The sequence below is a fragment of the Macaca fascicularis genome, chromosome 10 (genome assembly GCF_037993035.2).
Source record: "Macaca fascicularis isolate 582-1 chromosome 10, T2T-MFA8v1.1".
NCBI classification, from domain to species: domain Eukaryota; kingdom Metazoa; phylum Chordata; class Mammalia; order Primates; family Cercopithecidae; genus Macaca; species Macaca fascicularis.
In genome coordinates this window covers 45728975-45744445 of record NC_088384.1, presented here as the reverse complement: position 1 = coordinate 45744445, position 15471 = coordinate 45728975, and positions in this window count along the sequence as shown.

The following is a 15471-nucleotide window of genomic DNA, read 5'->3' as shown; positions in this document are numbered from 1 at the left end:
CCTTTCGCTAAGACACTTCTTGAGAAATTGGCAAAGTGATATTTGGAAGCCCATAGAGGGCTATCGTGAAAAAGGAAATATCCTCAGATGAAATCTGGAAAGAAGCTTTCTGAGAAACTGCTTAGTGTTCTGTTAATTCATCTCACAGAGTTACATCTGTATTTCGTGGATCTCTTTGCTAGCCTTATTTCTGTGGAATCTGAGAACAGATATTTCGGATCCCATTGAAGACTATAGGGCCAAAGGAAATATCTTCCGATAACAAAGAGAAAGAAGCTTTCTGAGAAACTTCTTTGTGTTCTGTGAAATCATCTCACAGAGTTACAGCTTTCCCCTCAAGAAGCCTTTCGCTAAGACACTTCTTGAGAAATTGGCAAAGTGATATTTGGAAGCCCATAGAGGGCTATCGTGAAAAAGGAAATATCCTCAGATGAAATCTGGAAAGAAGCTTTCTGAGAAACTGCTTAGTGTTCTGTTAATTCATCTCACAGAGTTACATCTGTATTTCGTGGATATCTTTGCTAGCCTTATTTCTGTGGAATCTGAGAACAGATATTTCGGATCCCTTTGAAGACTATAGGGCCAAAGGAAATATCCTCCGATAACAAAGAGAAAGAAGCTTTCTGAGAAACTTCTTTGTGTTCTGTGAAATCATCCCACAGAGTTACAGCTTTCCCTTCAAGAAGTAAGACACTTCTTGTGGAATTGGCAAAGTGATATTTGGAAGCCCATAGAGGGCTAAGGTGAAAAAGGAAATATCCTCAGATGAAATCTGGAAAGAAGCTTTCTGAGAAACTGCTTAGTGTTCTGTTAATTCATCTCACAGAGTTACATCTGTATTTCGTGGATCTCTTTGCTAGGCTTATTTCTGTGGAATCTGAGAACAGGTAATTCAGATCCCTTTGAAGACTATAGGGACAAAGGAAATATCCTCCGATTACAAAGAGAAAGAAGCTTTCTTAGAAACTTCTTTGTGTTCTGTGAAATCATCTCACAGAGTTACAGCTTTCCCCTCAAGAAGCCTTTCGCTAAGACAGTTCTTGTGGAATTGGCAAAGTGATATTTGGAAGCCCATAGAGGGCTATGGTGAAAAAGGAAATATCCTCAGATGAAAATTGGAAAGAAGCTTTCTGAGAAACTGCTTAGTGTTCTGTTAATTCATCTCACAGAGTTACATCTGTATTTCGTGGATCTCTTTGCTAGCCTTATTTCTGTGGAATCTGAGAACAGATATTTTGGATCCCATTGAAGACTATAGGGCCAAAGGAAATATCTTCCGATAACAAAGAGAAAGAAGCTTTCTGAGAAACTTCTTTGTGTTCTGTGAAATCATCTCACAGAGTTACAGCTTTCCCCTCAAGAAGCCTTTCGCTAAGACACTTCTTGAGAAATTGGCAAAGTGATATATGGAAGCCCATAGAGGGCTATCGTGAAAAAGGAAATATCCTCAGATGAAATCTGGAAACAAGCTTTCTGAGAAACTGCTTAGTGTTCTGTTAATTCATCTCACAGAGTTACATCTGTATTTCGTGGATCTCTTTGCTAGCCTTATTTCTGTGGAATCTGAGAACAGATATTTCGGATCCCTTTGAAGACTATAGGGCCAAAGGAAATATCCTCCGATAACAAAGAGAAAGAAGCTTTCTGAGAAACTTCTTTGTGTTCTGTGAAATCATCTCACAGAGTTACAGCTTTCCCCTCAAGAAGCCTTTCGCTAAGACAGTTCTTGTGGAATTGGCAAAGTGATATTTGGAAGCCCATAGAGGGCTATGGTGAAAAAGGAAATATCCTCAGATGAAATCTGGAAAGAAGCTTTCTGAGAAACTGCTTAGTGTTCTGTTAATTCATCTCACAGAGTTACATCTGTATTTCGTGGATCTCTTTGCTAGCCTTATTTCTCTGGAATCTGAGAACAGGTATTTTAGATCCCTTTGAAGACTATAGGGACAAAGGAAATATCCTCCGATTACAAAGAGAAAGAATCTTTCTCAGAAACTTCTTTGTGTTCTGTGAAATCATCTCACAGAGTTACAGCTTTCCCCTCAAGAAGGCTTTCGCTAAGACAGTTCTTGTGGAATTGGCAAAGTGATATTTGGAAGCCCATAGAGGACAATGGTGAAAAAGGAAATATCATCAGATGAAATCTGGAAAGAAGCTTTCTGAGAAACTGCTTAGTGTTCTGTTAATTCATCTCACAGAGTTACATCTGTATTTCGTGGGTATCTTTGCTAGCCTTATTTCTGTGGAATCTGAGAACACATATTTCGGATCCCTTTGAAGACTATAGGGCCAAAGGAAATATCCTCCGATAACAAAGAGAAAGAAGCTTTCTGAGAAACTTCTTTGTGTTCTGTGAAATCATCTCCCAGAGTTACAGCTCTCCCCTCAAGAAGCCTTTCGCTAAGACAGTTCTTGTGGAATTGGCAAAGTGATATTTGGAAGCCCATAGAGGGCTATGGTGAAAAAGGAAATATCCTCAGATGAAATCTGGAAAGAAGCTTTCTGAGAAACTGCTTAGTGTTCTGTTAATTCATCTCACAGAGTTACATCTGTATTTCGTGGATCACTTTGCTAGCCTTATTTCTGTGGAATCGAGAACAGATATTTCGGATCCCTTTGAAGACTATAGGGCCAAAGGAAATATCTTCTGATAACAAAGAGAAAGAAGCTTTCTGAGAAACTTCTTTGTGTTCTGTGAAATCATCTCACAGAGTTACTGCTTTCCCCTCAAGAAGCCTTTCGCTAAGACACTTCTTGTGGAATTGGCAAAGTGATATTTGGAAGCCCATAGAGGGCTAAGGTGAAAAAGGAAATATCCTCAGATGAAATCTGGAAAGAATCTTTCTGAGAAACTGCTTAGTGTTCTGTTAATTCATCTCACAGAGTTACATCTGTATTTCGTGGATCTCTTTGCTAGGCTTATTTCTGTGGAATCTGAGAACAGGTATTTCAGATCCCTTTGAAGACTATAGGGACAAAGGAAATATCCTCCGATTACAAAGAGAAAGAAGCTTTCTTAGAAACTTCTTTGTGTTCTGTGAAATCATCTCACAGAGTTACAGCTTTCCCCTCAAGAAGCCTTTCGCTAAGACAGTTCTTGTGGAATTGGCAAAGTGATATTTGGAAGCCCATAGAGGGCTATGGTCAAAAAGGAAATATCCTCAGATGAAAATTGGAAAGAAGCTTTCTGAGAAACTGCTTAGTGTTCTGTTAATTCATCTCACAGAGTTACATCTGTATTTCGTGGATCTCTTTGCTAGCCTTATTTCTGTGGAATCTGAGAACAGATATTTCGGATCTCATTGAAGACTATAGGGCCAAAGGAAATATCTTCCGATAACAAAGAGAAAGAAGCTTTCTGGGAAACTTCTTTGTGTTCTGTGAAATCATCTCACAGAGTTACAGCTTTTCCCTCAAGAAGCCTTTCGCTAAGACACTTCTTGAGAAATTGGCAAAGTGATATTTGGAAGCCCATAGAGGGCTATCGTGAAAAAGGAAATATCCTCAGATGAAATCTGGAAAGAAGCTTTCTGAGAAACTGCTTAGTGTTCTGTTAATTCATCTCACAGAGTTACATCTGTATTTCGTGGATCTCTTTGCTAGCCTTATTTCTGTGGAATCTGAGAACAGATATTTCGGATCCCATTGAAGACTATAGGGCCAAAGGAAATATCTTCCGATAACAAAGAGAAAGAAGCTTTCTGAGAAACTTCTTTGTGTTCTGTGAAATCATCTCACAGAGTTACAGCTTTCCCCTCAAGAAGCCTTTCGCTAAGACACTTCTTGAGAAATTGGCAAAGTGATATTTGGAAGCCCATAGAGGGCTATCGTGAAAAAGGAAATATCCTCAGATGAAATCTGGAAAGAAGCTTTCTGAGAAACTGCTTAGTGTTCTGTTAATTCATCTCACAGAGTTACATCTGTATTTCGTGGATATCTTTGCTAGCCTTATTTCTGTGGAATCTGAGAACAGATATTTCGGATCCCTTTGAAGACTATAGGGCCAAAGGAAATATCCTCCGATAACAAAGAGAAAGAAGCTTTCTGAGAAACTTCTTTGTGTTCTGTGAAATCATCTCACAGAGTTACAGCTTTCCCTTCAAGAAGTAAGACACTTCTTGTGGAATTGGCAAAGTGATATTTGGAAGCCCATAGAGGGCTAAGGTGAAAAAGGAAATATCCTCAGATGAAATCTGGAAAGAAGCTTTCTGAGAAACTGCTTAGTGTTCTGTTAATTCATCTCACAGAGTTACATCTGTATTTCGTGGATCTCTTTGCTAGGCTTATTTCTGTGGAATCTGAGAACAGGTAATTCAGATCCCTTTGAAGACTATAGGGACAAAGGAAATATCCTCCGATTACAAAGAGAAAGAAGCTTTCTTAGAAACTTCTTTGTGTTCTGTGAAATCATCTCACAGAGTTACTGCTTTCCCCTCAAGAAGCCTTTCGCTAAGACAGTTCTTGTGGAATTGGCAAAGTGATATTTGGAAGCCCATAGAGGGCTATGGTGAAAAAGGAAATATCCTCAGATGAAAATTGGAAAGAAGCTTTCTGAGAAACTGCTTAGTGTTCTGTTAATTCATCTCACAGAGTTACATCTGTATTTCGTGGATCTCTTTGCTAGCCTTATTTCTGTGGAATCTGAGAACAGATATTTTGGATCCCATTGAAGACTATAGGGCCAAAGGAAATATCTTCCGATAACAAAGAGAAAGAAGCTTTCTGAGAAACTTCTTTGTGTTCTGTGAAATCATCTCACAGAGTTACAGCTTTCCCCTCAAGAAGCCTTTCGCTAAGACACTTCTTGAGAAATTGGCAAAGTGATATATGGAAGCCCATAGAGGGCTATCGTGAAAAAGGAAATATCCTCAGATGAAATCTGGAAACAAGCTTTCTGAGAAACTGCTTAGTGTTCTGTTAATTCATCTCACAGAGTTACATCTGTATTTCGTGGATCTCTTTGCTAGCCTTATTTCTGTGGAATCTGAGAACAGATATTTCGGATCCCTTTGAAGACTATAGGGCCAAAGGAAATATCCTCCGATAACAAAGAGAAAGAAGCTTTCTGAGAAACTTCTTTGTGTTCTGTGAAATCATCTCACAGAGTTACAGCTTTCCCCTCAAGAAGCCTTTCGCTAAGACAGTTCTTGTGGAATTGGGAAAGTGATATTTGGAAGCCCATAGAGGGCTATGGTGAAAAAGGAAATATCCTCAGATGAAATCTGGAAAGAAGCTTTCTGAGAAACTGCTTAGTGTTCTGTTAATTCATCTCACAGAGTTACATCTGTATTTCGTGGATCTCTTTGCTAGCCTTATTTCTCTGGAATCTGAGAACAGGTATTTTAGATCCCTTTGAAGACTATAGGGACAAAGGAAATATCCTCCGATTACAAAGAGAAAGAATCTTTCTCAGAAACTTCTTTGTGTTCTGTGAAATCATCTCACAGAGTTACAGCTTTCCCCTCAAGAAGGCTTTCGCTAAGACAGTTCTTGTGGAATTGGCAAAGTGATATTTGGAAGCCCATAGAGGACAATGGTGAAAAAGGAAATATCATCAGATGAAATCTGGAAAGAAGCTTTCTGAGAAACTGCTTAGTGTTCTGTTAATTCATCTCACAGAGTTACATCTGTATTTCGTGGATCTCTTTGCTAGCCTTATTTCTGTGGAATCTGAGAACAGATATTTCGGATCCCTTTGAAGAGTATAGGGCCATAGGAAATATATTCCGATAACAAAGAGAAAGAAGCTTTCTGAGAAACTTCTTTGTGTTCTGTGAAATCATCTCACAGAGTTACAGCTTTCCCCTCAAGAAGCCTTTCGCGAAGACACTTCTTGAGAAATTGGCAAAGTGATATTTGGAAGCCCATAGAGGGCTGTGGTGAAAAAGGAAATATCCTCAGGTGAAATCTGGAAAGAAGCTTTCTGAGAAACTGCTTAGTGTTCTGTTAATTCATCTCACAGAGTTACATCTGTATTTCGTGGATATCTTTGCTAGCCTTATTTCTGTGGAATCTGAGAACACATATTTCGGATCCCTTTGAAGACTATAGGGCCAAAGGAAATATCCTCCGATAACAAAGAGAAAGAAGCTTTCTGAGAAACTTCTTTGTGTTCTGTGAAATCATCTCCCAGAGTTACAACTCTCCCCTCAAGAAGCCTTTCGCTAAGACAGTTCTTGTGGAATTGGCAAAGTGATATTTGGAAGCCCGTAGAGGGCTATGGTGAAAAAGGAAATATCCTCAGATGAAATCTGGAAAGAAGCTTTCTGAGAAACTGCTTAGTGTTCTGTTAATTCATCTCACAGAGTTACATCTGTATTTCGTGGATCTCTTTGCTAGCCTTATTTCTGTGGAATCGAGAACAGATATTTCGGATCCCATTGAAGACTATAGGGCCAAAGGAAATATCTTCTGATAACAAAGAGAAAGAAGCTTTCTGAGAAACTTCTTTGTGTTCTGTGAAATCATCTCACAGAGTTACTGCTTCCCCTCAAGAAGCCTTTCGCTAAGACACTTCTTGTGGAATTGGCAAAGTGATATTTGGAAGCCCATAGAGGGCTAAGGTGAAAAAGGAAATATCCTCACATAAAATCTGGAAAGAATCTTTCTGAGAACCTGCTTAGTGTTCTGTTAATTCATCTCACAGAGTTACATCAGTATTTCGTGGATCTCTTTGCTAGGCTTATTTCTGTGGAATCTGAGAACAGATATTTCAGATCCCTTTGAAGACTATAGGGACAAAGGAAATATCCTCCGATTACAAAGAGAAAGAAGCTTTCTTAGAAACTTCCTTGTGTTCTGTGAAATCATCTCACAGAGTTACAGCTTTCCCCTCAAGAAGCCTTTCGCTAAGACAGTTCTTGTGGAATTGGCAAAGTGATATTTGGAAGCCCATAGAGGGCTATGGTGAAAAAGGAAATATCCTCAGATGAAAATTGGAAAGAAGCTTTCTGAGAAACTGCTTAGTGTTCTGTTAATTCATCTCACAGAGTTACATCTGTATTTCGTGGATCTCTTTGCTAGCCTTATTTCTGTGGAATCTGAGAACAGATATTTCGGATCCCATTGAAGACTATAGGGCCAAAGGAAATATCTTCCGATAACAAAGAGAAAGAAGCTTTCTGAGAAACTTCTTTGTGTTCTGTGAAATCATCTCACAGAGTTACAGCTTTCCCCTCAAGAAGCCTTTCGCTAAGACACTTCTTGAGAAATTGGCAAAGTGATATTTGGAAGCCCATAGAGGGCTATCGTGAAAAAGGAAATATCCTCAGATGAAATCTGGAAAGAAGCTTTCTGAGAAACTGCTTAGTGTTCTGTTAATTCATCTCACAGAGTTACATCTGTATTTCGTGGATATCTTTGCTAGCCTTATTTCTGTGGAATCTGAGAACAGATATTTCGGATCCCTTTGAAGACTATAGGGCCAAAGGAAATATCCTCCGATAACAAAGAGAAAGAAGCTTTCTGAGAAACTTCTTTGTGTTCTGTGAAATCATCTCACAGAGTTACAGCTTTCCCTTCAAGAAGTAAGACACTTCTTGTGGAATTGGCAAAGTGATATTTGGAAGCCCATAGAGGGCTAAGGTGAAAAAGGAAATATCCTCAGATGAAATCTGGAAAGAAGCTTTCTGAGAAACTGCTTAGTGTTCTGTTAATTCATCTCACAGAGTTACATCTGTATTTCGTGGATCTCTTTGCTAGGCTTATTTCTGTGGAATCTGAGAACAGGTAATTCAGATCCCTTTGAAGACTATAGGGACAAAGGAAATATCCTCCGATTACAAAGAGAAAGAAGCTTTCTTAGAAACTTCTTTGTGTTCTGTGAAATCATCTCACAGAGTTACAGCTTTCCCCTCAAGAAGCCTTTCGCTAAGACAGTTCTTGTGGAATTGGCAAAGTGATATTTGGAAGCCCATAGAGGGCTATGGTGAAAAAGGAAATATCCTCAGATGAAAATTGGAAAGAAGCTTTCTGAGAAACTGCTTAGTGTTCTGTTAATTCATCTCACAGAGTTACATCTGTATTTCGTGGATCTCTTTGCTAGCCTTATTTCTGTGGAATCTGAGAACAGATATTTTGGATCCCATTGAAGACTATAGGGCCAAAGGAAATATCTTCCGATAACAAAGAGAAAGAAGCTTTCTGAGAAACTTCTTTGTGTTCTGTGAAATCATCTCACAGAGTTACAGCTTTCCCCTCAAGAAGCCTTTCGCTAAGACACTTCTTGAGAAATTGGCAAAGTGATATTTGGAAGCCCATAGAGGGCTATCGTGAAAAAGGAAATATCCTCAGATGAAATCTGGAAAGAAGCTTTCTGAGAAACTGCTTAGTGTTCTGTTAATTCATCTCACAGAGTTACATCTGTATTTCGTGGATCTCTTTGCTAGCCTTATTTCTGTGGAATCTGAGAACAGATATTTCGGATCCCTTTGAAGACTATAGGGCCAAAGGAAATATCCTCCGATAACAAAGAGAAAGAAGCTTTCTGAGAAACTTCTTTGTGTTCTGTGAAATCATCTCACAGAGTTACAGCTTTCCCCTCAAGAAGCCTTTCGCTAAGACAGTTCTTGTGGAATTGGCAAAGTGATATTTGGAAGCCCATAGAGGGCTATGGTGAAAAAGGAAATATCCTCAGATGAAATCTGGAAAGAAGCTTTCTGAGAAACTGCTTAGTGTTCTGTTAATTTATCTCACAGAGTTACATCTGTATTTCGTGGATCTCTTTGCTAGCCTTATTTCTCTGGAATCTGAGAACAGGTATTTTAGATCCCTTTGAAGACTATAGGGACAAAGGAAATCTCCTCCGATTACAAAGAGAAAGAATCTTTCTCAGAAACTTCTCTGTGTTCTGTGAAATCATCTCACAGAGTTACAGCTTTCCCCTCAAGAAGGCTTTCGCTAAGACAGTTCTTGTGGAATTGGCAAAGTGATATTTGGAAGCCCATAGAGGACAATGGTGAAAAAGGAAATATCATCAGATGAAATCTGGAAAGAAGCTTTCTGAGAAACTGCTTAGTGTTCTGTTAATTCATCTCACAGAGTTACATCTGTATTTCGTCGATCTCTTTCCTAGCCTTATTTCTTTGGAATCTGAGAACAGATATTTCGGATCCCTTTGAAGTCTATAGGGCCAAAGGAAATATCTTCCGATAACAAAGAGAAAGAAGCTTTCTGAGAAACTTCTTTGTGTTCTGTGAAATCATCTCCCAGAGTTACAGCTTTCCTCTCAAGAAGCCTTTCGCTAAGACAGTTCTTGTGGAACAGGCAAAGTGATATTTGGAAGCCCATAGAGGGCTATGGTGAAAAAGGAAATATCCTCAGATGAAATCTGGAAAGAAGCTTTCTGAGAAACTGCTTAGTGTTCTGTTAATTCATCTCACAGAGTTACATCTGTATTTCGTGGATATCTTTGCTAGCCTTATTTCTGCGGAATCTGAGAACAGATATTTCGGATCCCTTTGACGACTATAGGGCCAAAGGAAATATCCTCCGATAACAAAGAGAAAGAAGCTGTCTGAGAAACTTCTTTGTGATCTGTGAAATCATCTCCCAGAGTTACACCTTTCTCCTCAAGAAGCCTTTCGCTAAGACAGTTCTTGTGGAATTGGCAAAGTGATATTTGGAAGCCCATAGAGGGCTATGGTGAAAAAGGAAATATCCTAAGATGAAAATTGTAAAGAAGCATTCTGAGAAACTGCTTAGTGTTCTGTTAATTCATCTCACAGAGTTACATCTGTATTTCGTGGATCTCTTTGCTAGCCTTATTTCTGTGGAATCTGAGAACAGATATTTCGGATCCCATTGAAGACTATAGGGCCAAAGGAAATATCTTCCGATAACAAAGAGAAAGAAGCTTTCTGAGAAACTTCTTTGTGTTCTGTGAAATCATCTCACAGAGTTACTGCTTTCCCCTCAAGAAGCCTTTCGCTGAGACACTTCTTGTGGAATTGGCAAAGTGATATTTGGAAGCCCATAGAGGGCTAAGGTGAAAAAGGAAATATCCTCAGATGAAATCTGGAAAGAATCTTTCTGAGAAACTGCTTAGTGTTCTGTTAATTCATCTCACAGAGTTACATCTGTATTTCGTGGATCTCTTTGCTAGGCTTATTTCTGTGGAATCTGAGAACAGGTATTTCAGATCCCTTTGAAGACTATAGGGACAAAGGAAATATCCTCCGATTACAAAGAGAAAGAAGCTTTCTTAGAAACTTCTTTGTGTTCTGTGAAATCATCTCACAGAGTTACAGCTTTCCCCTCAAGAAGCCTTTCGCTAAGACAGTTCTTGTGGAATTGGCAAAGTGATATTTGGAAGCCCATAGAGGGCTATGGTGAAAAAGGAAATATCCTCAGATGAAAATTGGAAAGAAGCTTTCTGAGAAACTGCTTAGTGTTCTGTTAATTCATCTCACAGAGTTACATCTGTATTTCGTGGATCTCTTTGCTAGCCTTATTTCTGTGGAATCTGAGAACAGATATTTCGGATCCCATTGAAGACTATAGGGCCAAAGGAAATATCTTCCGATAACAAAGAGAAAGAAGCTTTCTGAGAAACTTCTTTGTGTTCTGTGAAATCATCTCACAGAGTTACAGCTTTCCCCTCAAGAAGCCTTTCGCTAAGACACTTCTTGAGAAATTGGCAAAGTGATATTTGGAAGCCCATAGAGGGCTATCGTGAAAAAGGAAATATCCTCAGATGAAATCTGGAAAGAAGCTTTCTGAGAAACTGCTTAGTGTTCTGTTAATTCATCTCACAGAGTTACATCTGTATTTCGTGGATATCTTTGCTAGCCATATTTCTGTGGAATCTGAGAACAGATATTTCGGATCCCTTTGAAGACTATAGGGCCAAAGGAAATATCCTCCGATAACAAAGAGAAAGAAGCTTTCTGAGAAACTTCTTTGTGTTCTGTGAAATCATCTCACAGAGTTACTGCTTTCCCCTCAAGAAGCCTTTCGCTAAGACACTTTTTGTGGAATTGGCAAAGTGATATTTGGAAGCCCATAGAGGGCTAAGGTGAAAAAGGAAATATCCTCAGATGAAATCTGGAAAGAAGCTTTCTGAGAAACTGCTTAGTGTTCTGTTAATTCATCTCACAGAGTTACATCTGTATTTCGTGGATCTCTTTGCTAGGCTTATTTCTGTGGAATCTGAGAACAGGTAATTCAGATCCCTTTGAAGACTATAGGGACAAAGGAAATATCCTCCGATTACAAAGAGAAAGAAGCTTTCTTAGAAACTTCTTTGTGTTCTGTGAAATCATCTCACAGAGTTACAGCTTTCCCCTCAAGAATCCTTTCGCTAAGACAGTTCTTGTGGAATTGGCAAAGTGATATTTGGAAGCCCATAGAGGGCTATGGTGAAAAAGGAAATATCCTCAGATGAAAATTGGAAAGAAGCTTTCTGAGAAACTGCTTAGTGTTCTGTTAATTCATCTCACAGAGTTACATCTGTATTTCGTGGATCTCTTTCCTAGCCTTATTTCTGTGGAATCTGAGAACAGATATTTTGGATCCCTTTGAAGACTATAGGGCCAAAGGAAATATCTTCCGATAACAAAGAGAAAGAAGCTTTCTGAGAAACTTCTTTGTGTTCTGTGAAATCATCTCACAGAGTTACAGCTTTCCCCTCAAGAAGCCTTTCGCTAAGACACTTCTTGAGAAATTGGCAAAGTGATATTTGGAAGCCCATAGAGGGCTATCGTGAAAAAGGAAATATCCTCAGATGAAATCTGGAAAGAAGCTTTCTGAGAAACTGCTTAGTGTTCTGTTAATTCATCTCACAGAGTTACATCTGTATTTCGTGGATATCTTTGCTAGCCTTATTTCTGTGGAATCTGAGAACAGATATTTCGGATCCCTTTGAAGACTATAGGGCCAAAGGAAATATCCTCCGATAACAAAGAGAAAGAAGCTTTCTGAGAAACTTCTTTGTGTTCTGTGAAATCATCTCACAGAGTTACAGCTTTCCCTTCAAGAAGTAAGACACTTCTTGTGGAATTGGCAAAGTGATATTTGGAAGCCCATAGAGGGCTATGGTGAACAAGGAAATATCCTCAGATGAAATCTGGAAAGAAGCTTTCTGAGAAACTGCTTAGTGTTCTGTTAATTCATCTCACAGAGTTACATCTGTATTTCGTGGATATCTTTGCTAGCCTTATTTCTGCGGAATCTGAGAAAAGATATTTCGGATCCCTTTGAAGACTATAGGGCCAAAGGAAATATCCTCCGATAACAAAGAGAAAGAAGCATTCTGAGAAACTTCTTTCTGTTCTGTGAAATCATCTCCCAGAGTTACAGCTTTCCCCTCAAGTAGCCTTTCGCTAAGACAGTTCTTGTGGAATTGGCAAAGAGATATTTGGAAGCCCATAGAGGGCAATGGTGAAAAAGGAAATATCCTAAGATGAAATCTGGAAAGAAGCTTTCTGAGAAACTGCTTAGTGTTCTGTTAATTCATCTCACAGAGTTACATCTGTATTTCGTGGATCTCTTTCCTAGCCTTATTTCTTTGGAATCTGAGAACAGATATTTCGGATCCCTTTGAAGTCTATAGGGCCAAAGGAAATATCTTCCGATAACAAAGAGAAAGAAGCTTTCTGAGAAACTTCTTTGTGTTCTGTGAAATCATCTCCCAGAGTTACAGCTTTCCTCTCAAGAAGCCTTTCGCTAAGACAGTTCTTGTGGAACAGGCAAAGTGATATTTGGAAGCCCATAGAGGGCTATGGTGAAAAAGGAAATATCCTCAGATGAAATCTGGAAAGAAGCTTTCTGAGAAACTGCTTAGTGTTCTGTTAATTCATCTCACAGAGTTACATCTGTATTTCGTGGATATCTTTGCTAGCCTTATTTCTGCGGAATCTGAGAACAGATATTTCGGATCCCTTTGAAGACTATAGGGCCAAAGGAAATATCCTCCGATAACAAAGAGAAAGAAGCTGTCTGAGAAACTTCTTTGTGATCTGTGAAATCATCTCCCAGAGTTACACCTTTCTCCTCAAGAAGCCTTTCGCTAAGACAGTTCTTGTGGAATTGGCAAAGTGATATTTGGAAGCCCATAGAGGGCTATGGTGAAAAAGGAAATATCCTAAGATGAAAATTTTAAAGAAGCTTTCTGAGAAACTGCTTAGTGTTCTGTTAATTCATCTCACAGAGTTACATCTGTATTTCGTGGATCTCTTTGCTAGCCTTATTTCTGTGGAATCTGAGAACAGATATTTCGGATCCCATTGAAGACTACAGGGCCAAAGGAAATATCTTCCGATAACAAAGAGAAAGAAGCTTTCTGAGAAACTTCTTTGTGTTCTGTGAAATCATCTCACAGAGTTACAGCTTTCCCCTCAAGAAGCCTTTCGCTAAGACACTTCTTGGGAAATTGGCAAAGTGATATTTGGAAGCCCATAGAGGGCTATGTTGAAAAAGGAAATATCCTCAGATGAAATCTGGAAAGAAGCTTTCTGAGAAACTGCTTAGTGTTCTGTTAATTCATCTCACAGAGTTACATCTGTATTTCGTGGATATCTTTGCTAGCCTTATTTCTGTGGAATCTGAGAACAGATATTTCGGATCCCTTTGAAGACTATAGGGCCAAAGGAAATATCCTCCGATAACAAAGAGAAAGAAGCTTTCTGAGAAACTTCTTTGTGTTCTGTGAAATCATCTCACAGAGTTACAGCTTTCCCTTCAAGAAGTAAGACACTTCTTGTGGAATTGGCAAAGTGATATTTGTAAGCCCATAGAGGGCTATGGTGAAAAAGGAAATATCCTCAGATGAAATCTGGAAAGAAGCTTTCTGAGAAACTGCTTAGTGTTCTGTTAATTCATCTCACAGAGTTACATCTGTATTTCGTGGATATCTTTGCTAGCCCTATTTCTGCGGAATCTGAGAAAAGATATTTCGGATCCCTTTGAAGACTATAGGGCCAAAGGAAATATCCTCCGATAACAAAGAGAAAGAAGCTTTCTGAGAAACTTCTTTCTGTTCTGTGAAATCGTCTCCCAGAATTACAGCTTTCCCCTCAAGTAGCCTTTCTCTAAGACAGTTCTTGTGGAATTGGCAAAGTGATATTTGGAAGCCCATAGAGGGCAAAGGTGAAAAAGGAAATATCCTAAGATGAAATCTGGAAAGAAGCTTTCTGAGAAAATGCTTAGTGTTCTGTTAATTCATCTCACAGAGTTACATCTGTATTTCGTGGATCTCTTTCCTAGCCTTATTTCTTTGGAATCTGAGAACAGATATTTCGGATCCCATTGAAGTCTATAGGGCCAAAAGAAATATCTTCCGATAACAAAAAGAAAGAAGCTTTCTGAGAAACTTCTTTGTGTTCTGTGAAATCATCTCCCAGAGTTACAGCTTTCCTCTCAAGAAGCCCTTCGCTAAGACAGTTCTTGTGGAACTGGCAAAGTGATATTTGGAAGCCCATAGAGGGCTATGGTGAAAAAGGAAATATCCTCAGATGAAATCTGGAAAGAAGCTTTCTGAGAAACTGCTTAGTGTTCTGTTAATTCATCTCACAGAGTTACATCTGTATTTCGTGGATCTCTTTGCTAGCCTTATTTCTGTGGAATCTGAGAACAGGTATTTGAGATCCCTTTGAAGACTATAGGGACAAAGGAAATATCCTCCGATTACAAAGAGAAAGAATCTTTCTCAGAAACTTCTTTGTGTTCTGTGAAATCATCTCACAGAGTTACAGCTTTCCCCTCAAGAAGGCTTTCGCTAAGACAGTTCTTGTGGAATTGGCAAAGTGATATTTGGAAGCCCATAGAGGACAATGGTGAAAAAGGAAATATCATCAGATGAAATCTGGAAAGAAGCTTTCTGAGAAACTGCTTAGTGTTCCGTTAATTCATCTCACAGAGTTACATCTGTATTTCGTGGATCTCTTTGCTAGCCTTATTTCTGTGGAATCTGAGAACAGATATTTCGGATCCCATTGAAGAGTATAGGGCCATAGGAAATATCTTCCCATAACAAAGAGAAAGAAGCTTTCTGAGAAACTTCTTTGTGTTCTGTGAAATCATCTCACAGAGTTACAGCTCTCCCCTCAAGAAGCCTTTCGCTAAGACACTTCTTGAGAAATTGGCAAAGTGATATTTGGAAGCCCATAGAGGGCTGTGGTGAAAAAGGAAATATCCTCAGGTGAAATCTGGAAAGAAGCTTTCTGAGAAACTGCTTAGTGTTCTGTTAATTCATCTCACAGAGTTACATCTGTATTTCGTGGATATCTTTGCTAGCCTTATTTCTGTGGAATCTGAGAACACATATTTCGGATCCCTTTGAAGACTATAGGGCCAAAGGAAATATCCTCCGATAACAAAGAGAAAGAAGCTTTCTGAGAAACTTCTTTGTGTTCTGTGAAATCATCTCCCAGAGTTACAGCTCTCCCCTCAAGAAGCCTTTCGCTAAGACAGTTCTTGTGGAATTGGCAAAGTGATATTTGGAAGCCCATAGAGGGCTATGGTGAAAAAGGAAAT